General features: G+C 44.9%; 20 non-coding genes across 20 annotated transcripts; all 20 read right to left on the reverse strand.

The window, feature by feature from the left end:
- Window positions 1-621: 621 nt before the first annotated feature.
- trnaq-cug (transfer RNA glutamine (anticodon CUG)) lies at window positions 622-693 on the reverse strand. Its single transcript has one exon. It is a non-coding gene; the product is annotated as a tRNA-Gln (tRNA).
- A 1,275-nt stretch (window positions 694-1,968) lies between these two features.
- Window positions 1,969-2,040, reverse strand: trnaq-cug (transfer RNA glutamine (anticodon CUG)). Its single transcript has one exon. It is a non-coding gene; the product is annotated as a tRNA-Gln (tRNA).
- Window positions 2,041-4,674: 2,634 nt separating this feature from the next.
- On the reverse strand, window positions 4,675-4,746 carry trnaq-cug (transfer RNA glutamine (anticodon CUG)). Its single transcript has one exon. It is a non-coding gene; the product is annotated as a tRNA-Gln (tRNA).
- A 1,271-nt stretch (window positions 4,747-6,017) lies between these two features.
- trnaq-cug (transfer RNA glutamine (anticodon CUG)) lies at window positions 6,018-6,089 on the reverse strand. Its single transcript has one exon. It is a non-coding gene; the product is annotated as a tRNA-Gln (tRNA).
- A 604-nt stretch (window positions 6,090-6,693) lies between these two features.
- On the reverse strand, window positions 6,694-6,765 carry trnaq-uug (transfer RNA glutamine (anticodon UUG)). The gene has a single exon. It is a non-coding gene; the product is annotated as a tRNA-Gln (tRNA).
- A 597-nt stretch (window positions 6,766-7,362) lies between these two features.
- Window positions 7,363-7,434, reverse strand: trnaq-cug (transfer RNA glutamine (anticodon CUG)). Its single transcript has one exon. It is a non-coding gene; the product is annotated as a tRNA-Gln (tRNA).
- Window positions 7,435-8,040: 606 nt separating this feature from the next.
- Window positions 8,041-8,112, reverse strand: trnaq-cug (transfer RNA glutamine (anticodon CUG)). Its single transcript has one exon. It is a non-coding gene; the product is annotated as a tRNA-Gln (tRNA).
- A 607-nt stretch (window positions 8,113-8,719) lies between these two features.
- On the reverse strand, window positions 8,720-8,792 carry trnaq-uug (transfer RNA glutamine (anticodon UUG)). The gene has a single exon. It is a non-coding gene; the product is annotated as a tRNA-Gln (tRNA).
- A 597-nt stretch (window positions 8,793-9,389) lies between these two features.
- trnaq-cug (transfer RNA glutamine (anticodon CUG)) lies at window positions 9,390-9,461 on the reverse strand. Its single transcript has one exon. It is a non-coding gene; the product is annotated as a tRNA-Gln (tRNA).
- Window positions 9,462-10,737: 1,276 nt separating this feature from the next.
- trnaq-cug (transfer RNA glutamine (anticodon CUG)) lies at window positions 10,738-10,809 on the reverse strand. Its single transcript has one exon. It is a non-coding gene; the product is annotated as a tRNA-Gln (tRNA).
- Window positions 10,810-14,792: 3,983 nt separating this feature from the next.
- trnaq-cug (transfer RNA glutamine (anticodon CUG)) lies at window positions 14,793-14,864 on the reverse strand. Its single transcript has one exon. It is a non-coding gene; the product is annotated as a tRNA-Gln (tRNA).
- A 604-nt stretch (window positions 14,865-15,468) lies between these two features.
- trnaq-uug (transfer RNA glutamine (anticodon UUG)) lies at window positions 15,469-15,540 on the reverse strand. Its single transcript has one exon. It is a non-coding gene; the product is annotated as a tRNA-Gln (tRNA).
- Window positions 15,541-16,137: 597 nt separating this feature from the next.
- trnaq-cug (transfer RNA glutamine (anticodon CUG)) lies at window positions 16,138-16,209 on the reverse strand. The gene has a single exon. It is a non-coding gene; the product is annotated as a tRNA-Gln (tRNA).
- Window positions 16,210-16,815: 606 nt separating this feature from the next.
- Window positions 16,816-16,887, reverse strand: trnaq-cug (transfer RNA glutamine (anticodon CUG)). Its single transcript has one exon. It is a non-coding gene; the product is annotated as a tRNA-Gln (tRNA).
- Window positions 16,888-17,494: 607 nt separating this feature from the next.
- trnaq-uug (transfer RNA glutamine (anticodon UUG)) lies at window positions 17,495-17,567 on the reverse strand. Its single transcript has one exon. It is a non-coding gene; the product is annotated as a tRNA-Gln (tRNA).
- Window positions 17,568-18,161: 594 nt separating this feature from the next.
- Window positions 18,162-18,233, reverse strand: trnaq-cug (transfer RNA glutamine (anticodon CUG)). The gene has a single exon. It is a non-coding gene; the product is annotated as a tRNA-Gln (tRNA).
- A 1,276-nt stretch (window positions 18,234-19,509) lies between these two features.
- trnaq-cug (transfer RNA glutamine (anticodon CUG)) lies at window positions 19,510-19,581 on the reverse strand. The gene has a single exon. It is a non-coding gene; the product is annotated as a tRNA-Gln (tRNA).
- A 2,634-nt stretch (window positions 19,582-22,215) lies between these two features.
- Window positions 22,216-22,287, reverse strand: trnaq-cug (transfer RNA glutamine (anticodon CUG)). Its single transcript has one exon. It is a non-coding gene; the product is annotated as a tRNA-Gln (tRNA).
- Window positions 22,288-23,564: 1,277 nt separating this feature from the next.
- On the reverse strand, window positions 23,565-23,636 carry trnaq-cug (transfer RNA glutamine (anticodon CUG)). Its single transcript has one exon. It is a non-coding gene; the product is annotated as a tRNA-Gln (tRNA).
- Window positions 23,637-24,240: 604 nt separating this feature from the next.
- Window positions 24,241-24,312, reverse strand: trnaq-uug (transfer RNA glutamine (anticodon UUG)). The gene has a single exon. It is a non-coding gene; the product is annotated as a tRNA-Gln (tRNA).
- Window positions 24,313-24,760: the final 448 nt, after the last annotated feature.

Genomic DNA, 24,760 nt, shown 5'->3' on the forward strand with positions numbered 1-24,760 from the left:
CATCGCCGCGGCCCGGGTTCGATTCCCGGTCAGGGAACAGTGCGTTTTGGGGCTGTTTGAATTGCCCGATTTGTAGAGCCTCTCAATCGAGCTTGAGCGCACCACAGTCCGGAAGGGTCAGCGCGCTACCTGCTTCCAGCACGATTCGCTGGAACCACAGTCTCTCCCGCAATTCTCCAAACACCGATGGATTCTTTGGGCGGTTGCCCTCGGTTGGCGCCCGTTGCTCAGACTACGACCTTCCAGGACCTTCCTTTCAGGTGAGATCCCCGTGAGATGATGCCACACTGCAGGTGAGTTCAAACTTACTCGTCGCCACTGTAAAGTCTGCACCTCAATAATACACGCACTTCGGGAGAACAGTTTAACAGGTACTTTACTGAACAAGCGGCAGCTTGAAACTGAAACTACAGAAGCCTGCTAGGGCCTTTTATACAGGGGTGGTCACTGCCAGTACTGCAGGCTAAGACCAGTTATTCCCTTAAAGGTACATACACAACAGAGAACAATAAATCAACCATCATTGATTCAGGCAGCAAACGGTCCAGCAACCGTGGTTGGTACGCAGATGCCTTCACCCTGTATGTCCGAAATTTCCAGCAACTGGGACAACAAGAATTCAGGTTCCACAGAGATTTGAACTCTGATTGCTGGATTCAGAGTCCAGAGTGCTAACCATTACACCATGGAACCGTTGCTGAAGATTTCATTAGCTATTTTCTCAAAATCAACACCATTAACGTCTCCACCATTCAACTTTGTCTCGGCCTGGTCTCATCCTTAACTTCAGCTTGCCCAATTGCCCCTCTGCTAAGCCTCGGTTCTGAGCAAATCACACAGCCACCTTGATGGATCTTGGTTCTCAAAACGCTGCTTCTTTCTCACACTGCTCAGAGCAGCTTGTATTACAGTCCTGCCTGATAAAATGTGTATAAACCTTGCAAGGCACTGCTGCACTAAAGAAAAGCAATTGTTAACTTTTTTCGAGAATACGAAGTGCAATGCCTACATTTCAAGAAGCTGTGCTTTCAATTACAACAAGTATGCCAGCCGAATGCAGCTTGCAAAGAAAATATTGAGCAATCTTCTGTGGAATCAAACGAAGCACTGAACAACACATATCTTTCTGCTCCGCTCATTTGGAACAGGGAATGAGAGGTTGAGCCTATCATCTGATGTCGAGAACAATAAACCAACCGTCATTGATCCAGGCAGCAAACGGGCCCGTAACCGTGGTTGTTATGAAGATGCCAAGCTTGCATGTCCCAAATTTCCAGCAGCTGGGACAACAAGAATTCAGGTTCCACCGAGATTTGAACTTGGATCACTGGATTCAGAGCCCAGAGTGCTTACCATTACAACATGGAACCTTTGCTGAACAGTTCCCTAGATTCTTTTCTCAAAATCAACAACATTACCATCTCCACCATTATACTTTGTCTCGGCCTGGTCTCATCCTTCACTTCAGCTTGCCCCTCTGCTAAGCTTCGGTTCTGAGCAAATCACACAGCTGCCTTGATGGCTATCGGTTCACAAATCTCTGCTTCTTTTTCACACTGCTCATGGCAGATTGCATTGCAGCCCTGCCAGGTAAAATTAGTATAATCTTTGCAAGGCACAGCTGCACGAAAGATAAGCAATTGTTAACTTTTTTCGAAGAATACGAAGTGCAATGTCTACGTTTCAAGAAGCACTGCTTTCAATTTCAGCAAGTATGCCAGCCGAATGCAGCTTGCAAAGAAAATGTTGAGCATTCTGCTGTGCAGTCAAACGAAGCACTGGACAACACACATCTTTCTCCCCCTCTTATTTGGAACTGGGAATGAGAGGTTGAGCCTATCATCTGATGTCGAGAACAATAAATCAACCGTCATTGATTCAGGCAGCAAACGGTCCCGAAACCTTGGTTGGTATGCAGATACCAAGCTTGTCTGTCCCAAATTTCAGCAGCTGGGACAACAATAATTCAGGTTCCACCGAGATTTGAACTCGGATCGCTGGATTCAGAGCCCAGAGTGCTCACCATTACACCATGGAACCATTGCTGATAAATTTATTTGAATCTTTTCTTAAAATCAACAACATTACCGTCTCCACCATTATACTTTGTCTCGGCCAGGTCTCATCCTTAACTTCAGCTTGCCCACTTGCCCCCCTGCTAAGCCTCGGTTCTGAGTAAATCACACAGCTGCCTTGATGGCTATTGGTTCACAAATCTCTGTTTCTTTTTCACACTGCTCATAGCATCTTGTATTGCAGTCCTGCCAGGTAAAATGTGAATAATCTTTGCAAGGCACTGCTGCACGATAGATAAGCAATTGTTAACTTTTTTCGAGAATACGAAGTGCAATGTCTACGTTTCAAGAAGCACTGCTTTCAATTTCAACAAGTATGCCAGCCGAATGCAGCTTGCAAAGAAAATGTTGAGCAATCTGCTGTGCAGTGAAATGAAGCACTGGACAATACACATCTTTCTCCCCCGCTTATTTGGAACTGGGAATGAGAGGTTGAGCCTATCATCTGATGTCCAGAACAATAAATCAACCGTCATCGATTCAGGCAGCAAACGGTCCCGTAACCGTGGTTGGTATGCAGATGCCAATCTTGCATGTCCCAAATTTCCAGCAGCTGGGACAACAATAATTCAGGTTCCACCGAGATTTGAACTCGGATCGCTGGATTCAGAGCCCAGAGTGCTTACCATTACACCATGATACCTTCGCTGAACAGTCCCTAGATTCTTTTCTCAAAATCAACAACATTACCATCTCCACCATTATACTTTGTCTCGGCCTGGTCTCATCCTTAACGTCAGCTTGCCCACTTGCCCCTCTGCTAAGCTTCGGTTCTGAGCAAATCACACAGCTGCCTTGATGGCTATCGGTTCACAAATCTCAGCTTCTTTTTCACACTGCTCATGGCAGATTGCATTGCAGTCCTGCCAGGTAAAATGAGTATAATCTTTGCAAGGCACTGCTGCACGAAAGATAAGCAATTGTTAACTTTTTTCGAGAATACGAAGTGCAATGCCTACGTTTCAAGAAGCACTGCTTTCAATTTCAGCAAGTATGCCAGCCGAATGCAGCTTGCAAAGAAAATGTTGAGCATTCTGCTGTGCAGTCAAACGAAGCCCTGGACAACACACATCTTTCTCCCCCTCTTATTTGGAACTGGGAATGAGAGGTTGAGCCGATCATCTGATGTCGAGAACAATAAATCAACCGTCATTGATTCAGGCAGCAAACGGTCCCGTAACCGTGGTTGGTATGCAGATACCAAGCTTGTATGTCCCAAATTTCAGCAGCTGGGACAACAAGAATTCAGGTTCCACCGAGATTTGAATTCGGATTGCTGGATTCAGAGCCCAGAGTGCTTACCATTACACCATGAAACCTTCGCTGAACAATCCCTAGATTCTTTTCTCAAAATCAACAACATTACCATCTCGACCATTATACTTTGTCTCGGCCTGGTCTCATCCTTAACGTCAGCTTGCCCACTTGCCCCTCTGCTAAGCTTCGGTTCTGAGCAAATCACACAGCTGCCTTGATGGCTATCGGTTCACAAATCTCAGCTTCTTTTTCACACTGCTCATGGCAGATTGCATTGCAGTCCTGCCAGGTAAAATGAGTATAATCTTTGCAAGGCACTGCTGCACGAAAGATAAGCAATTGTTAACTTTTTTCGAGAAAACGAAGTGCAATGCCTACGTTTCAAGAAGCACTGCTTTCAATTTCAGCAAGTATGCCAGCCGAATGCAGTTTGGAAAGGAAATGTTGAGCATTCTGCTGTGCAGTCAAACGAAGCACTGGACAACACACATCTTTCTCCTCCTCTTATTTGGAACTGGGAATGAGAGGTTGAGCCTATCATCTGATGTCGAGAACAATAAATCAACCGTCATTGATTCAGGCAGCAAACGGTCCCGTAACCGTGGTTGGTATGCAGATGCCAAGCTTGTATGTCCCAAATTTCCAGCAGCTGGGACAACAAGAGTTCAGGTTCCATCGAGATTTGAACTCGGATCGCTGGATTCAAAGCCCAGAGTGCTCACCATTACACCATGCAACCTTTGCTGATAAATTTATTTGAATCTTTTCTTAAAATCAACAACATTACCGTCTCCACCATTATACTTTGTCTCGGCCAGGTCTCATCCTTAACTTCAGCTTGCCCACTTGCCCCTCTGCTAAGCATCGGTTCTGAGTAAATCACACAGCTGCCTTGATGGCTATCGGTTCACAAATCTCTGTTTCTTTTTCACACTGCTCATAGCATATTGTATTGCAGTCCTGCCAGGTAAAATGTGAATAATCTTTGCAAGGCACTGCTGCACGATAGATAAGCAATTGTTAACTTTTTTCGAGAATACGAAGTTCAATGTCTACGTTTCAAGAAGCACTGCTTTCAATTTCAACAAGTATGCCAGCCGAATGCAGCTTGCAAAGAAAATGTTGAGCAATCTGCTGTGCAGTGAAATGAAGCACTGGACAATACACATCTTTCTCCTCTTATTTGGAACTGGGAATGAGAGATTGAGCCTATCATCTGATGTCGAGAACAATAAACCAACCGTCATTGATCCAGGCAGCAAACAGGCCTGTAACCGTGGTTGTTATGAAGATGCCAAGCTTGCATGTCCCAAATTTCCAGCAGCTGGGACAACAAGAATTCAGGTTCCACCGAGATTTGAACTTGGATCACTGGATTCAGAGTCCAGAGTGCTTACCATTACACCATGGAACCTTTGCTGAACAGCTCTCTAGATTCTTTTCCCAAAATCAACAACATTACCATCTCCACCATTATACTTTGTCTCGGCCTGGTCTCATCCTTAACTTCAGCTTGCCCCTCTGCTAAGCTTCGGTTCTGAGCAAATCACACAGCTGCCTTGATGGCTATCGGTTCACAAATCTCAGCTTCTTTTTCACACTGCTCATGGCAGATTGCATTGCAATCCTACCAGGTAAAATGAGTATAATCTTTGCAAGGCACAGCTGCACGAAAGATAAGCAATTGTTAACTTTTTTCGAAGAATACGAAGTGCAATGCCTACGTTTCAAGAAGCACTGCTTTCAATTTCAGCAAGTATGCCAGCCGAATGCAGCTTGCAAAGAAAATGTTGAGCATTTTGCTGTGCAGTCAAACGAAGCCCTGGACAACACACATCTTTCTCCCCCTCTTATTTGGAACTGAGAGGTTGAGCCTATCATCTGATGTCGAGAACAATAAATCAACCGTCATTGATTCAGGCAGCAAACGGTCCCGTAACCGTGGTTGGTACGCAGATACCAAGCTTGTATGTCCCAAATTTCCAGCAGCTGGGACAACAAGAATTCAGGTTCCACCGAGATTTGAACTTGGATCACTGGATTCAGAGCCCAGAGTGCTTACCATTACACCATGGAACCTTCGCTGAACAGTTCCCTAGATTCTTTTCTCAAAATCAACAACATTACCATCTCCACCATTATACTTTGTCTCGGCCTGGTCTGATCCTTAACGTCAGCTTGCCCACTTGCCCCTCTGCGAAGCTTCGGTTCTGAGCAAATCACACAGCTGCCTTGATGGCTATCGGTTCACAAATCTCAGCTTCTTTTTCACACTGCTCATGGCAGATTGCATTGCAGCCCTGCCAGGTAAAATGAGTATAATCTTTGCAAGGCACAGCTGCTCGAAAGATAAGCAATTGTTAACTTTTTTCGAAGAATACGAAGTGCAATGCCTACTTTTCAAGAAGCACTGCTTTCAATTTCAGCTAGTATGCCAGCCGAATGCAGCTTGCAAAGAAAATGTTGAGCATTCTGCTGTGCAGTCAAACGAAGCACTGGACAACACACATCTTTCTCCCCCTCTTATTTGGAACTGGGAATGAGAGGTTGAGCCGATCATCTGATGTCGAGAACAATAAATCAACCGTCATTGATTCAGGCAGCAAACGGTTCCGTAACCTTGGTTGGTATGCAGATACCAAGCTTGTTTGTCCCAAATTTCAGCAGCTGGGACAACAATAATTCAGGTTCCACCGAGATTTGAACTCGGAGCGCTGGATTCAGAGCCCAGAGTGCTTACCACTACACCATGGAACCTTCGCTGAACAGTCCCTAGATTCTTTTCTCAAAATCAACAACATTACCATCTCCACCATTCTACTTTGTCTCGGCCTGGTCTCATCCTTAACGTCAGCTTGCCCACTTGCCCCTCTGCTAAGCTTCGGTTCTGAGCAAATCACACAGCTGCCTTGATGGCTATCGGTTCACAAATCTCAGCTTCTTTTTCACACTGCTCATGGCAGATTGCATTGCAGTCCTGCCAGGTAAAATGAGTATAATCTTTGAAAGGCACTGCTGCACGAAAGATAAGCAATTGTTAACTTTTTTCGAGAATACGAAGTGCAATGCCTACGTTTCAAGAAGCACTGCTTTCAATTTCAGCAAGTATGCCAGCCGAATGCAGCTTGCAAAGAAAATGTTGAGCATTCTGCTGTGCAGTCAAACGAAGCCCTGGACTGCACACATCTTTCTCCCCCTCTTATTTGGAACTGGGAATGAGAGGTTGAGCCGATCATCTGATGTCGATAACAATAAATCAACCGTCATTGATTCAGGCAGCAAACGGTCCCGTAACCGTGGTTGGTATGCAGATACCAAGCTTGTATGTCCCAAATTTCAGCAGCTGGGACAACAAGAATTCAGGTTCCACCGAGATTTGAACTCGGATCGCTGGATTCAAAGCCCAGAGTGCTTACCATTACACGATGGAACCTTCGCTGAACAGTTCCCTAGATTCTTTTCTCAAAATCAACAACATTACCATCTCCACCATTATACTTTGTCTCGGCCTGGTCTCATCCTTAACTTCAGCTTGCCCCTCTGCTAAGCTTCGGTTCTGAGCAAATCACACAGCTGCCTTGATGGCTATCGGTTCACAAATCTCAGCTTCTTTTTCACACTGCTCATGGCAGATTGCATTGCAGTCCTGCCAGGTAAAATGAGTATAATCTTTGCAAGGCACTGCTGCACGAAAGATAAGCAATTGTTAACTTTTTTCGAGAATACGAAGTGCAATGCCTACGTTTCAAGAAGCACTGCTTTCAATTTCAGCAAGTATGCCAGCCAAATGCAGCGTGGAAAGGAAATGTTGAGCATTCTGCTGTGCAGTCAAACGAAGCACTGGACAACACACATCTTTCTCCTCCTCTTATTTGGAACTGGGAATGAGAGGTTGAGCCTATCATCTGATGTCGAGAACAATAAATCAACCGTCATTGATTCAGGCAGCAAACGGTCCCGTAACCGTGGTTGGTATGCAGATACCAAGCTTGTGTGTCCCAAATTTCAGCAGCTGGGACAACAATAATTCAGGTTCCACCGAGATTTGAACTCGGATCGCTGGATTCAGAGTCCAGAGTGCTTACCATTACACCATGGAACCTTTGCTGAACAGTTCCTTAGATTCTTTTCTCAAAATCAACAACATTACCATCTCCACCATTATACTTTGTCTCGGCCTGGTCTCATCCTTAACGTCAGCTTGCCCACTTGCCCCTCTGCTAAGCTTCGGTTCTGAGCAAATCACACAGCTGCCTTGATGGCTATCGGTTCACAAATCTCAGCTTCTTTTTCACACTGCTCATGGCAGATTGCATTGCAGCCCTGCCAGGTAAAATGAGTATAATCTTTGCAAGGCACAGCTGCACGAAAGATAAGCAATTGTTAACTTTTTTCGAAGAATACGAAGTGCAATGTCTACGTTTCAAGAAGCACTGCTTTCAATTTCAGCAAGTATGCCAGCCGAATGCAGCTTGCAAAGAAAATGTTGAGCATTCTGCTGTGCATTCAAACGAAGCCCTGGACAACACACATCTTTCTCCCCCTCTTATTTGGAACTGGGAATGAGAGGTTGAGCCTATCACCTGATGTCGAGAACAATAAATCAACCGTCATTGATTCAGGCAGCAAACGGTCCCGTAACCGTGGTTGGTATGCAGATACCAAGCTTGTATGTCCCAAATTTCAGCAGCTGGGACAACAAGAATTCAGGTTCCACCGAGATTTGAACTCGGATCGCTGGATTCAGAGCCCAGAGTGCTTACCATTACACCATGGAACCTTCGCTGAACAGTCCCTAGATTCTTTTCTCAAAATCAACAACATTACCATCTCCACCATTATACTTTGTCTCGGCCTGGTCTCATCCTTAACGTCAGCTTGCCCACTTGCCCCTCTGCTAAGCTTCGGTTCTGAGCAAATCACACAGCTGCCTTGATGGCTATCGGTTCACAAATCTCAGCTTCTTTTTCACACTGCTCATGGCAGATTGCATTGCAGTCCTGCCAGGTAAAATGAGTATAATCTTTGCAAGGCACTGCTGCACGAAAGATAAGCAATTGTTAACTTTTTTCGAGAATACGAAGTGCAATGCCTACGTTTCAAGAAGCACTGCTTTCATTTTCAGCAAGTGTGCCAGCCGAATGCAGCTTGGAAAGGAAATGTTGAGCATTCTGCTGTGCAGTCAAACGAAGCACTGGACAACACACATCTTTCTCCTCCTCTTATTTGGAACTGGGAATGAGAAGTTGAGCCTGTCATCATCTAATGTCGAGAACAATAAACCAACCGTCATTGATCCAGGCAGCAAACGGGCCCGTAACCGTGGTTGTTATGAAGATGCCAAGCTTGCATGTCCCAAATTTCAGCAGCTGGGACAACAAGAATTCAGGTTCCACCGAGATTTGAACTCGGATCGCTGGATTCAAAGCCCAGAGTGCTATACCATTACACCATGGAACCTTCGCTGAACAGTTCCCTAGATTCTTTTCTCAAAATCAACAACATTACCATCTCCACCATTATACTTTGTCTCGGCCTGGTCTCATCCTTAACTTCAGCTTGCCCCTCTGCTAAGCTTCGGTTCTGAGCAAATCACACAGCTGCCTTGATGGCTATCGGTTCACAAATCTCAGCTTCTTTTTCACACTGCTCATGGCAGATTGCATTGCAGCCCTGCCAGGTAAAATGAGTATAATCTTTGCAAGGCACAGCTGCACGAAAGATAAGCAATTGTTAACTTTTTTCGAGAATACGAAGTGCAATGCCTACGTTTCAAGAAGCACTGCTTTCATTTTCAGCAAGTGTGCCAGCCGAATGCAGCTTGGAAAGGAAATGTTGAGCATTCTGCTGTGCAGTCAAACGAAGCACTGGACAACACACATCTTTCTCCTCCTCTTATTTGGAACTGGGAATGAGAGGTTGAGCCTATCATCTGATGTCGAGAACAATAAATCAACCGTCATTGATTCAGGCAGCAAACGGTCCCGTAACCGTGGTTGGTATGCAGATACCAAGCTTGTGTGTCCCAAATTTCTGCAGCTGGGACAACAATAATTCAGGTTCCACCGAGATTTGAACTCGGATCGCTGGATTCAGAGTCCAGAGTGCTTACCATTACACCATGGAACCTTTGCTGAACAGTTCCTTCGATTCTTTTCTCAAAATCAACAACATTACCATCTCCACCATTCTACTTTGTCTCGGCCTGGTCTCATCCTTAACGTCAGCTTGCCCACTTGCCCCTCTGCTAAGCTTCGGTTCTGAGCAAATCACACAGCTGCCTTGATGGCTATCGGTTCACAAATCTCAGCTTCTTTTTCACACTGCTCATGGCAGATTGCATTGCAGTCCTGCCAGGTAAAATGAGTATAATCTTTGCAAGGCACTGCTGCACGAAAGATAAGCAATTGTTAACTTTTTTCGAGAATACGAAGTGCAATGCCTACATTTCAAGAAGCTGTGCTTTCAATTACAACAAGTATGCCAGCCGAATGCAGCTTGCAAAGAAAATATTGAGCAATCTTCTGTGGAATCAAACGAAGCACTGAACAACACATATCTTTCTGCTCCGCTCATTTGGAACAGGGAATGAGAGGTTGAGCCTATCATCTGATGTCGAGAACAATAAACCAACCGTCATTGATCCAGGCAGCAAACGGGCCCGTAACCGTGGTTGTTATGAAGATGCCAAGCTTGCATGTCCCAAATTTCCAGCAGCTGGGACAACAAGAATTCAGGTTCCACCGAGATTTGAACTTGGATCACTGGATTCAGAGCCCAGAGTGCTTACCATTACAACATGGAACCTTTGCTGAACAGTTCCCTAGATTCTTTTCTCAAAATCAACAACATTACCATCTCCACCATTATACTTTGTCTCGGCCTGGTCTCATCCTTCACTTCAGCTTGCCCCTCTGCTAAGCTTCGGTTCTGAGCAAATCACACAGCTGCCTTGATGGCTATCGGTTCACAAATCTCTGCTTCTTTTTCACACTGCTCATGGCAGATTGCATTGCAGCCCTGCCAGGTAAAATGAGTATAATCTTTGCAAGGCACAGCTGCACGAAAGATAAGCAATTGTTAACTTTTTTCGAAGAATACGAAGTGCAATGTCTACGTTTCAAGAAGCACTGCTTTCAATTTCAGCAAGTATGCCAGCCGAATGCAGCTTGCAAAGAAAATGTTGAGCATTCTGCTGTGCAGTCAAACGAAGCACTGGACAACACACATCTTTCTCCCCCTCTTATTTGGAACTGGGAATGAGAGGTTGAGCCTATCATCTGATGTCGAGAACAATAAATCAACCGTCATTGATTCAGGCAGCAAACGGTCCCGAAACCTTGGTTGGTATGCAGATACCAAGCTTGTCTGTCCCAAATTTCAGCAGCTGGGACAACAATAATTCAGGTTCCACCGAGATTTGAACTCGGATCGCTGGATTCAGAGCCCAGAGTGCTCACCATTACACCATGGAACCATTGCTGATAAATTTATTTGAATCTTTTCTTAAAATCAACAACATTACCGTCTCCACCATTATACTTTGTCTCGGCCAGGTCTCATCCTTAACTTCAGCTTGCCCACTTGCCCCCCTGCTAAGCCTCGGTTCTGAGTAAATCACACAGCTGCCTTGATGGCTATTGGTTCACAAATCTCTGTTTCTTTTTCACACTGCTCATAGCATCTTGTTTTGCAGTCCTGCCAGGTAAAATGTGAATAATCTTTGCAAGGCACTGCTGCACGATAGATAAGCAATTGTTAACTTTTTTCGAGAATACGAAGTGCAATGTCTACGTTTCAAGAAGCACTGCTTTCAATTTCAACAAGTATGCCAGCCGAATGCAGCTTGCAAAGAAAATGTTGAGCAATCTGCTGTGCAGTGAAATGAAGCACTGGACAATACACATCTTTCTCCCCCGCTTATTTGGAACTGGTAATGAGAGGTTGAGCCTATCATCTGATGTCCAGAACAATAAATCAACCGTCATCGATTCAGGCAGCAAACGGTCCCGTAACCGTGGTTGGTATGCAGATGCCAATCTTGCATGTCCCAAATTTCCAGCAGCTGGGACAACAATAATTCAGGTTCCACCGAGATTTGAACTCGGATCGCTGGATTCAGAGCCCAGAGTGCTTACCATTACACCATGATACCTTCGCTGAACAGTCCCTAGATTCTTTTCTCAAAATCAACAACATTACCATCTCCACCATTATACTTTGTCTCGGCCTGGTCTCATCCTTAACGTCAGCTTGCCCACTTGCCCCTCTGCTAAGCTTCGGTTCTGAGCAAATCACACAGCTGCCTTGATGGCTATCGGTTCACAAATCTCAGCTTCTTTTTCACACTGCTCATGGCAGATTGCATTGCAGTCCTGCCAGGTAAAATGAGTATAATCTTTGCAAGGCACTGCTGCACGAAAGATAAGCAATTGTTAACTTTTTTCGAGAATACGAAGTGCAATGCCTACGTTTCAAGAAGCACTGCTTTCAATTTCAGCAAGTATGCCAGCCGAATGCAGCTTGCAAAGAAAATGTTGAGCATTCTGCTGTGCAGTCAAACGAAGCCCTGGACAACACACATCTTTCTCCCCCTCTTATTTGGAACTGGGAATGAGAGGTTGAGCCGATCATCTGATGTCGAGAACAATAAATCAACCGTCATTGATTCAGGCAGCAAACGGTCCCGTAACCGTGGTTGGTATGCAGATACCAAGCTTGTATGTCCCAAATTTCAGCAGCTGGGACAACAAGAATTCAGGTTCCACCGAGATTTGAATTCGGATTGCTGGATTCAGAGCCCAGAGTGCTTACCATTACACCATGAAACCTTCGCTGAACAATCCCTAGATTCTTTTCTCAAAATCAACAACATTACCATCTCGACCATTATACTTTGTCTCGGCCTGGTCTCATCCTTAACGTCAGCTTGCCCACTTGCCCCTCTGCTAAGCTTCGGTTCTGAGCAAATCACACAGCTGCCTTGATGGCTATCGGTTCACAAATCTCAGCTTCTTTTTCACACTGCTCATGGCAGATTGCATTGCAGTCCTGCCAGGTAAAATGAGTATAATCTTTGCAAGGCACTGCTGCACGAAAGATAAGCAATTGTTAACTTTTTTCGAGAAAACGAAGTGCAATGCCTACGTTTCAAGAAGCACTGCTTTCAATTTCAGCAAGTATGCCAGCCGAATGCAGTTTGGAAAGGAAATGTTGAGCATTCTGCTGTGCAGTCAAACGAAGCACTGGACAACACACATCTTTCTCCTCCTCTTATTTGGAACTGGGAATGAGAGGTTGAGCCTATCATCTGATGTCGAGAACAATAAATCAACCGTCATTGATTCAGGCAGCAAACGGTCCCGTAACCGTGGTTGGTATGCAGATGCCAAGCTTGTATGTCCCAAATTTCCAGCAGCTGGGACAACAAGAGTTCAGGTTCCATCGAGATTTGAACTCGGATCGCTTGATTCAAAGCCCAGAGTGCTCACCATTACACCATGCAACCTTTGCTGATAAATTTATTTGAATCTTTTCTTAAAATCAACAACATTACCGTCTCCACCATTATACTTTGTCTCGGCCAGGTCTCATCCTTAACTTCAGCTTGCCCACTTGCCCCTCTGCTAAGCATCGGTTCTGAGTAAATCACACAGCTGCCTTGATGGCTATCGGTTCACAAATCTCTGTTTCTTTTTCACACTGCTCATAGCATATTGTATTGCAGTCCTGCCAGGTAAAATGTGAATAATCTTTGCAAGGCACTGCTGCACGATAGATAAGCAATTGTTAACTTTTTTCGAGAATACGAAGTTCAATGTCTACGTTTCAAGAAGCACTGCTTTCAATTTCAACAAGTATGCCAGCCGAATGCAGCTTGCAAAGAAAATGTTGAGCAATCTGCTGTGCAGTGAAATGAAGCACTGGACAATACACATCTTTCTCCTCTTATTTGGAACTGGGAATGAGAGATTGAGCCTATCATCTGATGTCGAGAACAATAAACCAACCGTCATTGATCCAGGCAGCAAACAGGCCTGTAACCGTGGTTGTTATGAAGATGCCAAGCTTGCATGTCCCAAATTTCCAGCAGCTGGGACAACAAGAATTCAGGTTCCACCGAGATTTGAACTTGGATCACTGGATTCAGAGTCCAAAGTGCTTACCATTACACCATGGAACCTTTGCTGAACAGCTCTCTAGATTCTTTTCCCAAAATCAACAACATTACCATCTCCACCATTATACTTTGTCTCGGCCTGGTCTCATCCTTAACTTCAGCTTGCCCCTCTGCTAAGCTTCGGTTCTGAGCAAATCACACAGCTGCCTTGATGGCTATCGGTTCACAAATCTCAGCTTCTTTTTCACACTGCTCATGGCAGATTGCATTGCAATCCTACCAGGTAAAATGAGTATAATCTTTGCAAGGCACAGCTGCACGAAAGATAAGCAATTGTTAACTTTTTTCGAAGAATACGAAGTGCAATGCCTACGTTTCAAGAAGCACTGCTTTCAATTTCAGCAAGTATGCCAGCCGAATGCAGCTTGCAAAGAAAATGTTGAGCATTTTGCTGTGCAGTCAAACGAAGCCCTGGACAACACACATCTTTCTCCCCCTCTTATTTGGAACTGGGAATGAGAGGTTGAGCCTATCATCTGATGTCGAGAACAATAAATCAACCGTCATTGATTCAGGCAGCAAACGGTCCCGTAACCGTGGTTGGTACGCAGATACCAAGCTCGTATGTCCCAAATTTCCAGCAGCTGGGACAACAAGAATTCAGGTTCCACCGAGATTTGAACTTGGATCACTGGATTCAGAGCCCAGAGTGCTTACCATTACACCATGGAACCTTCGCTGAACAGTTCCCTAGATTCTTTTCTCAAAATCAACAACATTACCATCTCCACCATTATACTTTGTCTCGGCCTGGTCTCATCCTTAACGTCAGCTTGCCCACTTGCCCCTCTGCGAAGCTTCGGTTCTGAGCAAATCACACAGCTGCCTTGATGGCTATCGGTTCACAAATCTCAGCTTCTTTTTCACACTGCTCATGGCAGATTGCATTGCAGCCCTGCCAGGTAAAATGAGTATAATCTTTGCAAGGCACAGCTGCACGAAAGATAAGCAATTGTTAACTTTTTTCGAAGAATACGAAGTGCAATGCCTACTTTTCAAGAAGCACTGCTTTCAATTTCAGCTAGTATGCCAGCCGAATGCAGCTTGCAAAGAAAATGTTGAGCATTCTGCTGTGCAGTCAAACGAAGCACTGGACAACACACATCTTTCTCCCCCTCTTATTTGGAACTGGGAATGAGAGGTTGAGCCGATCATCTGATGTCGAGAACAATAAATCAACCGTCATTGATTCAGGCAGCAAACGGTTCCGTAACCTTGGTTGGTATGCAGATACCAAGCTTGTTTGTCCCAAATTTCAGCAGCTGGGACAACAATAATTCAGGTTCCACCGAGATTTGAACTCGGAGCGCTGGATTCAGAGCCCAGAGTGCTTACCACTACACCATGGAACCTTCGCTGAACAATCCCTAGATTCTTTTCTCAAAATCAACAACATTACCATCTCCACCATTATACTTTGTCTCGGCCTGGTCTCATCCTTAACGTCAGCTTGCCCACTTGCCCCTCTGCTAAGCTTCGGTTCTGAGCAAATCACACAGCTGCCTTGATGGCTATCGGTTCACAAATCTCAGCTTCTTTTTCACACTGCTCATGGCAGATTGCATTGCAGTCCTGCCAGGTAAAATGAGTATAATCTTTGAAAGGCACTGCTGCACGAAAGATAAGCAATTGTTAACTTTTTTCGAGAATACGAAGTGCAATGCCTACGTTTCAAGAAGCACTGCTTTCAATTTCAGCAAGTATGCCAGCCGAATGCAGCTTGCAAAGAAAATGTTGAGCATTCTGCTGTGCAGTCAAACGAAGCCCTGGACTGCACACATCTTTCTCCCCCTCTTATTTGGAACTGGGAATGAGAGGTTGAGCCGATCATCTGATGTCGATAACAATAAATCAACCGTCATTGATTCAGGCAGCAAACGGTCCCGTAACCGTGGTTGGTATGCAGATACCAAGCTTGTATGTCCCAAATTTCAGCAGCTGGGACAACAAGAATTCAGGTTCCACCGAGATTTGAACTCGGATCGCTGGATTCAAAGCCCAGAGTGCTTACCATTACACCATGGAACCTTCGCTGAACAGTTCCCTAGATTCTTTTCTCAAAATCAACAACATTACCATCTCCACCATTATACTTTGTCTCGGCCTGGTCTCATCCTTAACTTCAGCTTGCCCCTCTGCTAAGCTTCGGTTCTGAGCAAATCACACAGCTGCCTTGATGGCTATCGGTTCACAAATCTCAGCTTCTTTTTCACACTGCTCATGGCAGATTGCATTGCAGTCCTGCCAGGTAAAATGAGTATAATCTTTGCAAGGCACTGCTGCACGAAAGATAAGCAATTGTTAACTTTTTTCGAGAATACGAAGTGCAATGCCTACGTTTCAAGAAGCACTGCTTTCAATTTCAGCAAGTATGCCAGCCAAATGCAGCGTGGAAAGGAAATGTTGAGCATTCTGCTGTGCAGTCAAACGAAGCACTGGACAACACACATCTTTCTCCTCCTCTTATTTGGAACTGGGAATGAGAGGTTGAGCCTATCATCTGATGTCGAGAACAATAAATCAACCGTCATTGATTCAGGCAGCAAACGGTCCCGTAACCGTGGTTGGTATGCAGATACCAAGCTTGTGTGTCCCAAATTTCAGCAGCTGGGACAACAATAATTCAGGTTCCACCGAGATTTGAACTCGGATCGCTGGATTCAGAGTCCAGAGTGCTTACCATTACACCATGGAACCTTTGCTGAACAGTTCCTTAGATTCTTTTCTCAAAATCAACAACATTACCATCTCCACCATTATACTTTGTCTCGGCCTGGTCTCATCCTTAACGTCAGCTTGCCCACTTGCCCCTCTGCTAAGCTTCGGTTCTGAGCAAATCACACAGCTGCCTTGATGGCTATCGGTTCACAAATCTCAGCTTCTTTTTCACACTGCTCATGGCAGATTGCATTGCAGCCCTGCCAGGTAAAATGAGTATAATCTTTGCAAGGCACAGCTGCACGAAAGATAAGCAATTGTTAACTTTTTTCGAAGAATACGAAGTGCAATGTCTACGTTTCAAGAAGCACTGCTTTCAATTTCAGCAAGTATGCCAGCCGAATGCAGCTTGCAAAGAAAATGTTGAGCATTCTGCTGTGCATTCAAACGAAGCCCTGGACAACACACATCTTTCTCCCCCTCTTATTTGGAACTGGGAATGAGAGGTTGAGCCTATCACCTGATGTCGAGAACAATAAATCAACCGTCATTGATTCAGGCAGCAAACGGTCCCGTAACCGTGGTTGGTATGCAGATACCAAGCTTGTATGTCCCAAATTTCAGCAGCTGGGACAACAAGAATTCAGGTTCCACCGAGATTTGAACTCGGATCGCTGGATTCAGAGCCCAGAGTGCTTACCATTACACCATGGAACCTTCGCTGAACAGTCCCTAGATTCTTTTCTCAAAATCAACAACATTACCATCTCCACCATTATACTTTGTCTCGGCCTGGTCTCATCCTTAACGTCAGCTTGCCCACTTGCCCCTCTGCTAAGCTTCGGTTCTGAGCAAATCACACAGCTGCCTTGATGGCTATCGGTTCACAAATCTCAGCTTCTTTTTCACACTGCTCATGGCAGATTGCATTGCAGTCCTGCCAGGTAAAATGAGTATAATCTTTGCAAGGCACTGCTGCACGAAAGATAAGCAATTGTTAACTTTTTTCGAGAATACGAAGTGCAATGCCTACGTTTCAAGAAGCACTGCTTTCATTTTCAGCAAGTGTGCCAGCCGAATGCAGCTTGGAAAGGAAATGTTGAGCATTCTGCTGTGCAGTCAAACGAAGCACTGGACAACACACATCTTTCTCCTCCTCTTATTTGGAACTGGGAATGAGAAGTTGAGCCTGTCATCATCTAATGTCGAGAACAATAAACCAACCGTCATTGATCCAGGCAGCAAACGGGCCCGTAACCGTGGTTGTTATGAAGATGCCAAGCTTGCATGTCCCAAATTTCAGCAGCTGGGACAACAAGAATTCAGGTTCCACCGAGATTTGAACTCGGATCGCTGGATTCAAAGCCCAGAGTGCTATACCATTACACCATGGAACCTTCGCTGAACAGTTCCCTAGATTCTTTTCTCAAAATCAACAACATTACCATCTCCACCATTATACTTTGTCTCGGCCTGGTCTCATCCTTAACTTCAGCTTGCCCCTCTGCTAAGCTTCGGTTCTGAGCAAATCACACAGCTGCCTTGATGGCTATCGGTTCACAAATCTCAGCTTCTTTTTCACACTGCTCATGGCAGATTGCATTGCAGCCCTGCCAGGTAAAATGAGTATAATCTTTGCAAGGCACAGCTGCACGAAAGATAAGCAATTGTTAACTTTTTTCGAGAATACGAAGTGCAATGCCTACGTTTCAAGAAGCACTGCTTTCATTTTCAGCAAGTGTGCCAGCCGAATGCAGCTTGGAAAGGAAATGTTGAGCATTCTGCTGTGCAGTCAAACGAAGCACTGGACAACACACATCTTTCTCCTCTTATTTGGAACTGGGAATGAGAGGTTGAGCCTATCATCTGATGTCGAGAACAATAAATCAACCGTCATTGATTCAGGCAGCAAACGGTCCCGTAACCGTGGTTGGTATGCAGATACCAAGCTTGTGTGTCCCAAATTTCAGCAGCTGGGACAACAATAATTCAGGTTCCACCGAGATTTGAACTCGGATCGCTGGATTCAGAGTCCAGAGTGCTTACCATTACACCATGGAACCTTTGCTGAACAGTTCCTTCGATTCTTTTCTCAAAATCAACAACATTACCATCTCCACCATTCTACTTTGTCTCGGCCTGGTCTCATCCTTAACGTCAGCTTGCCCACTTGCCCCTCTGCTAAGCTTCGGTTCTGAGCAAATCACACAGCTGCCTTGATGGCTATCGGTTCACAAATCTCAGCTTCTTTTTCACACTGCTCATGGCAGATTGCATTGCAGTCCTGCCAGGTAAAATGAGTATAATCTTTGCAAGGCACTGCTGCACGAAAGATAAGCAATTGTTAACTTTTTTCGAGAATACGAAGTGCAATGCCTACATTTCAAGAAGCTGTGCTTTCAATTACAACAAGTATGCCAGCCGAATGCAGCTTGCAAAGAAAATATTGAGCAATCTTCTGTGGAATCAAACGAAGCACTGAACAACACATATCTTTCTGCTCCGCTCATTTGGAACAGGGAATGAGAGGTTGAGCCTATCATCTGATGTCGAGAACAATAAACCAACCGTCATTGATCCAGGCAGCAAACGGGCCCGTAACCGTGGTTGTTATGAAGATGCCAAGCTTGCATGTCCCAAATTTCCAGCAGCTGGGACAACAAGAATTCAGGTTCCACCGAGATTTGAACTTGGATCACTGGATTCAGAGCCCAGAGTGCTTACCATTACAACATGGAACCTTTGCTGAACAGTTCCCTAGATTCTTTTCTCAAAATCAACAACATTACCATCTCCACCATTATACTTTGTCTCGGCCTGGTCTCATCCTTCACTTCAGCTTGCCCCTCTGCTAAGCTTCGGTTCTGAGCAAATCACACAGCTGCCTTGATGGCTATCGGTTCACAAATCTCTGCTTCTTTTTCACACTGCTCATGGCAGATTGCATTGCAGCCCTGCCAGGTAAAATTAGTATAATCTTTGCAAGGCACAGCTGCACGAAAGATAAGCAATTGTTAACTTTTTTCGAAGAATACGAAGTGCAATGTCTACGTTTCAAGAAGCACTGCTTTCAATTTCAGCAAGTATGCCAGCCGAATGCAGCTTGCAAAGAAAATGTTGAGCATTCTGCTGTGCAGTCAAACGAAGCACTGGACAACACACATCTTTCTCCCCCTCTTATTTGGAACTGGGAATGAGAGGTTGAGCCTATCATCTGATGTCGAGAACAATAAATCAACCGTCATTGATTCAGGCAGCAAACGGTCCCGAAACCTTGGTTGGTATGCAGATACCAAGCTTGTCTGTCCCAAATTTCAGCAGCTGGGACAACAATAATTCAGGTTCCACCGAGATTTGAACTCGGATCGCTGGATTCAGAGCCCAGAGTGCTCACCATTACACCATGGAACCATTGCTGATAAATTTATTTGAATCATTTCTTAAAATCAACAACATTACCGTCTCCACCATTATACTTTGTCTCGGCCAGGTCTCATCCTTAACTTCAGCTTGCCCACTTGCCCCCCTGCTAAGCCTCGGTTCTGAGTAAATCACACAGCTGCCTTGATGGCTATTGGTTCACAAATCTCTGTTTCTTTTTCACACTGCTCATAGCATCTTGTTTTGCAGTCCTGCCAGGTAAAATGTGAATAATCTTTGCAAGGCACTGCTGCACGATAGATAAGCAATTGTTAACTTTTTTCGAGAATACGAAGTGCAATGTCTACGTTTCAAGAAGCACTGCTTTCAATTTCAACAAGTATGCCAGCCGAATGCAGCTTGCAAAGAAAATGTTGAGCAATCTGCTGTGCAGTGAAATGAAGCACTGGACAATACACATCTTTCTCCCCCGCTTATTTGGAACTGGTAATGAGAGGTTGAGCCTATCATCTGATGTCCAGAACAATAAATCAACCGTCATCGATTCAGGCAGCAAACGGTCCCGTAACCGTGGTTGGTATGCAGATGCCAATCTTGCATGTCCCAAATTTCCAGCAGCTGGGACAACAATAATTCAGGTTCCACCGAGATTTGAACTCGGATCGCTGGATTCAGAGCCCAGAGTGCTTACCATTACACCATGATACCTTCGCTGAACAGTCCCTAGATTCTTTTCTCAAAATCAACAACATTACCATCTCCACCATTATACTTTGTCTCGGCCTGGTCTCATCCTTAACGTCAGCTTGCCCACTTGCCCCTCTGCTAAGCTTCGGTTCTGAGCAAATCACACAGCTGCCTTGATGGCTATCGGTTCACAAATCTCAGCTTCTTTTTCACACTGCTCATGGCAGATTGCATTGCAGTCCTGCCAGGTAAAATGAGTATAATCTTTGCAAGGCACTGCTGCACGAAAGATAAGCAATTGTTAACTTTTTTCGAGAATACGAAGTGCAATGCCTACGTTTCAAGAAGCACTGCTTTCAATTTCAGCAAGTATGCCAGCCGAATGCAGCTTGCAAAGAAAATGTTGAGCATTCTGCTGTGCAGTCAAACGAAGCCCTGGACAACACACATCTTTCTCCCCCTCTTATTTGGAACTGGGAATGAGAGGTTGAGCCGATCATCTGATGTCGAGAACAATAAATCAACCGTCATTGATTCAGGCAGCAAACGGTCCCGTAACCGTGGTTGGTATGCAGATACCAAGCTTGTATGTCCCAAATTTCAGCAGCTGGGACAACAAGAATTCAGGTTCCACCGAGATTTGAATTCGGATTGCTGGATTCAGAGCCCAGAGTGCTTACCATTACACCATGAAACCTTCGCTGAACAATCCCTAGATTCTTTTCTCAAAATCAACAACATTACCATCTCGACCATTATACTTTGTCTCGGCCTGGTCTCATCCTTAACGTCAGCTTGCCCACTTGCCCCTCTGCTAAGCTTCGGTTCTGAGCAAATCACACAGCTGCCTTGATGGCTATCGGTTCACAAATCTCAGCTTCTTTTTCACACTGCTCATGGCAGATTGCATTGCAGTCCTGCCAGGTAAAATGAGTATAATCTTTGCAAGGCACTGCTGCACGAAAGATAAGCAATTGTTAACTTTTTTCGAGAAAACGAAGTGCAATGCCTACGTTTCAAGAAGCACTGCTTTCAATTTCAGCAAGTATGCCAGCCGAATGCAGTTTGGAAAGGAAATGTTGAGCATTCTGCTGTGCAGTCAAACGAAGCACTGGACAACACACATCTTTCTCCTCCTCTTATTTGGAACTGGGAATGAGAGGTTGAGCCTATCATCTGATGTCGAGAACAATAAATCAACCGTCATTGATTCAGGCAGCAAACGGTCCCGTAACCGTGGTTGGTATGCAGATGCCAAGCTTGTATGTCCCAAATTTCCAGCAGCTGGGACAACAAGAATTCAGGTTCCATCGAGATTTGAACTCGGATCGCTGGATTCAAAGCCCAGAGTGCTCACCATTACACCATGCAACCTTTGCTGATAAATTTATTTGAATCTTTTCTTAAAATCAACAACATTACCGTCTCCACCATTATACTTTGTCTCGGCCAGGTCTCATCCTTAACTTCAGCTTGCCCACTTGCCCCTCTGCTAAGCATCGGTTCTGAGTAAATCACACAGCTGCCTTGATGGCTATCGGTTCACAAATCTCTGTTTCTTTTTCACACTGCTCATAGCATATTGTATTGCAGTCCTGCCAGGTAAAATGTGAATAATCTTTGCAAGGCACTGCTGCACGATAGATAAGCAATTGTTAACTTTTTTCGAGAATACGAAGTTCAATGTCTACGTTTCAAGAAGCACTGCTTTCAATTTCAACAAGTATGCCAGCCGAATGCAGCTTGCAAAGAAAATGTTGAGCAATCTGCTGTGCAGTGAAATGAAGCACTGGACAATACACATCTTTCTCCTCTTATTTGGAACTGGGAATGAGAGATTGAGCCTATCATCTGATGTCGAGAACAATAAACCAACCGTCATTGATCCAGGCAGCAAACAGGCCTGTAACCGTGGTTGTTATGAAGATACCAAGCTTGCATGTCCCAAATTTCCAGCAGCTGGGACAACAAGAATTCAGGTTCCACCGAGATTTGAACTTGGATCACTGGATTCAGAGTCCAGAGTGCTTACCATTACACCATGGAACCTTTGCTGAACAGTTCTCTAGATTCTTTTCCCCAAATCAACAACATTACCATCTCCACCATTATACTTTGTCTCGGCCTGGTCTCATCCTTAACTTCAGCTTGCCCCTCTGCTAAGCTTCGGTTCTGAGCAAATCACACAGCTGCCTTGATGGCTATCGGTTCACAAATCTCAGCTTCTTTTTCACACTGCTCATGGCAGATTGCATTGCAATCCTACCAGGTAAAATGAGTATAATCTTTGCAAGGCACAGCTGCACGAAAGATAAGCAATTGTTAACTTTTTTCGAAGAATACGAAGTGCAATGCCTACGTTTCAAGAAGCACTGCTTTCAATTTCAGCAAGTATGCCAGCCGAATGCAGCTTGCAAAGAAAATGTTGAGCATTTTGCTGTGCAGTCAAACGAAGCCCTGGACAACACACATCTTTCTCCCCCTCTTATTTGGAACTGGGAATGAGAGGTTGAGCCTATCATCTGATGTCGAGAGCAATAAATCAACCGTCATTGATTCAGGCAGCAAACGGTCCCGTAACCGTGGTTGGTACGCAGATACCAAGCTTGTATGTCCCAAATTTCCAGCAGCTGGGACAACAAGAATTCAGGTTCCACCGAGATTTGAACTTGGATCACTGGATTCAGAGCCCAGAGTGCTTACCATTACACCATGGAACCTTCGCTGAACAGTTCCCTAGATTCTTTTCTCAAAATCAACAACATTACCATCTCCACCATTATACTTTGTCTCGGCCTGGTCTCATCCTTAACGTCAGCTTGCCCACTTGCCCCTCTGCGAAGCTTCGGTTCTGAGCAAATCACACAGCTGCCTTGATGGCTATCGGTTCACGAATCTCAGCTTCTTTTTCACACTGCTCATGGCAGATTGCATTGCAGCCCTGCCAGGTAAAATGAGTATAATCTTTGCAAGGCACAGCTGCACGAAAGATAAGCAATTGTTAACTTTTTTCGAAGAATACGAAGTGCAATGCCTACTTTTCAAGAAGCACTGCTTTCAATTTCAGCTAGTATGCCAGCCGAATGCAGCTTGCAAAGAAAATGTTGAGCATTCTGCTGTGCAGTCAAACGAAGCACTGGACAACACACATCTTTCTCCCCCTCTTATTTGGAACTGGGAATGAGAGGTTGAGCCGATCATCTGATGTCGAGAACAATAAATCAACCGTCATTGATTCAGGCAGCAAACGGTTCCGTAACCTTGGTTGGTATGCAGATACCAAGCTTGTTTGTCCCAAATTTCAGCAGCTGGGACAACAATAATTCAGGTTCCACCGAGATTTGAACTCGGAGCGCTGGATTCAGAGCCCAGAGTGCTTACCACTACACCATGGAACCTTCGCTGAACAGTCCCTAGATTCTTTTCTCAAAATCAACAACATTACCATCTCCACCATTCTACTTTGTCTCGGCCTGGTCTCATCCTTAACGTCAGCTTGCCCACTTGCCCCTCTGCTAAGCTTCGGTTCTGAGCAAATCACACAGCTGCCTTGATGGCTATCGGTTCACAAATCTCAGCTTCTTTTTCACACTGCTCATGGCAGATTGCATTGCAGTCCTGCCAGGTAAAATGAGTATAATCTTTGAAAGGCACTGCTGCACGAAAGATAAGCAATTGTTAACTTTTTTCGAGAATACGAAGTGCAATGCCTACGTTTCAAGAAGCACTGCTTTCAATTTCAGCAAGTATGCCAGCCGAATGCAGCTTGCAAAGAAAATGTTGAGCATTCTGCTGTGCAGTCAAACGAAGCCCTGGACTGCACACATCTTTCTCCCCCTCTTATTTGGAACTGGGAATGAGAGGTTGAGCCGATCATCTGATGTCGATAACAATAAATCAACCGTCATTGATTCAGGCAGCAAACGGTCCCGTAACCGTGGTTGGTATGCAGATACCAAGCTTGTATGTCCCAAATTTCAGCAGCTGGGACAACAAGAATTCAGGTTCCACCGAGATTTGAACTCGGATCGCTGGATTCAAAGCCCAGAGTGCTTACCATTACACCATGGAACCTTCGCTGAACAGTTCCCTAGATTCTTTTCTCAAAATCAACAACATTACCATCTCCACCATTATACTTTGTCTCGGCCTGGTCTCATCCTTAACTTCAGCTTGCCCCTCTGCTAAGCTTCGGTTCTGAGCAAATCACACAGCTGCCTTGATGGCTATCGGTTCACAAATCTCAGCTTCTTTTTCACACTGCTCATGGCAGATTGCATTGCAGTCCTGCCAGGTAAAATGAGTATAATCTTTGCAAGGCACTGCTGCACGAAAGATAAGCAATTGTTAACTTTTTTCGAGAATACGAAGTGCAATGCCTACGTTTCAAGAAGCACTGCTTTCAATTTCAGCAAGTATGCCAGCCAAATGCAGCGTGGAAAGGAAATGTTGAGCATTCTGCTGTGCAGTCAAACGAAGCACTGGACAACACACATCTTTCTCCTCCTCTTATTTGGAACTG

Source organism: Somniosus microcephalus, unplaced genomic scaffold (assembly GCF_052327205.1).
Source record: "Somniosus microcephalus isolate GS21.2 unplaced genomic scaffold, FLI_Smic_1.0 unresolved_chr4, whole genome shotgun sequence".
Classification (NCBI taxonomy): Eukaryota; Metazoa; Chordata; class Chondrichthyes; order Squaliformes; family Somniosidae; genus Somniosus; species Somniosus microcephalus.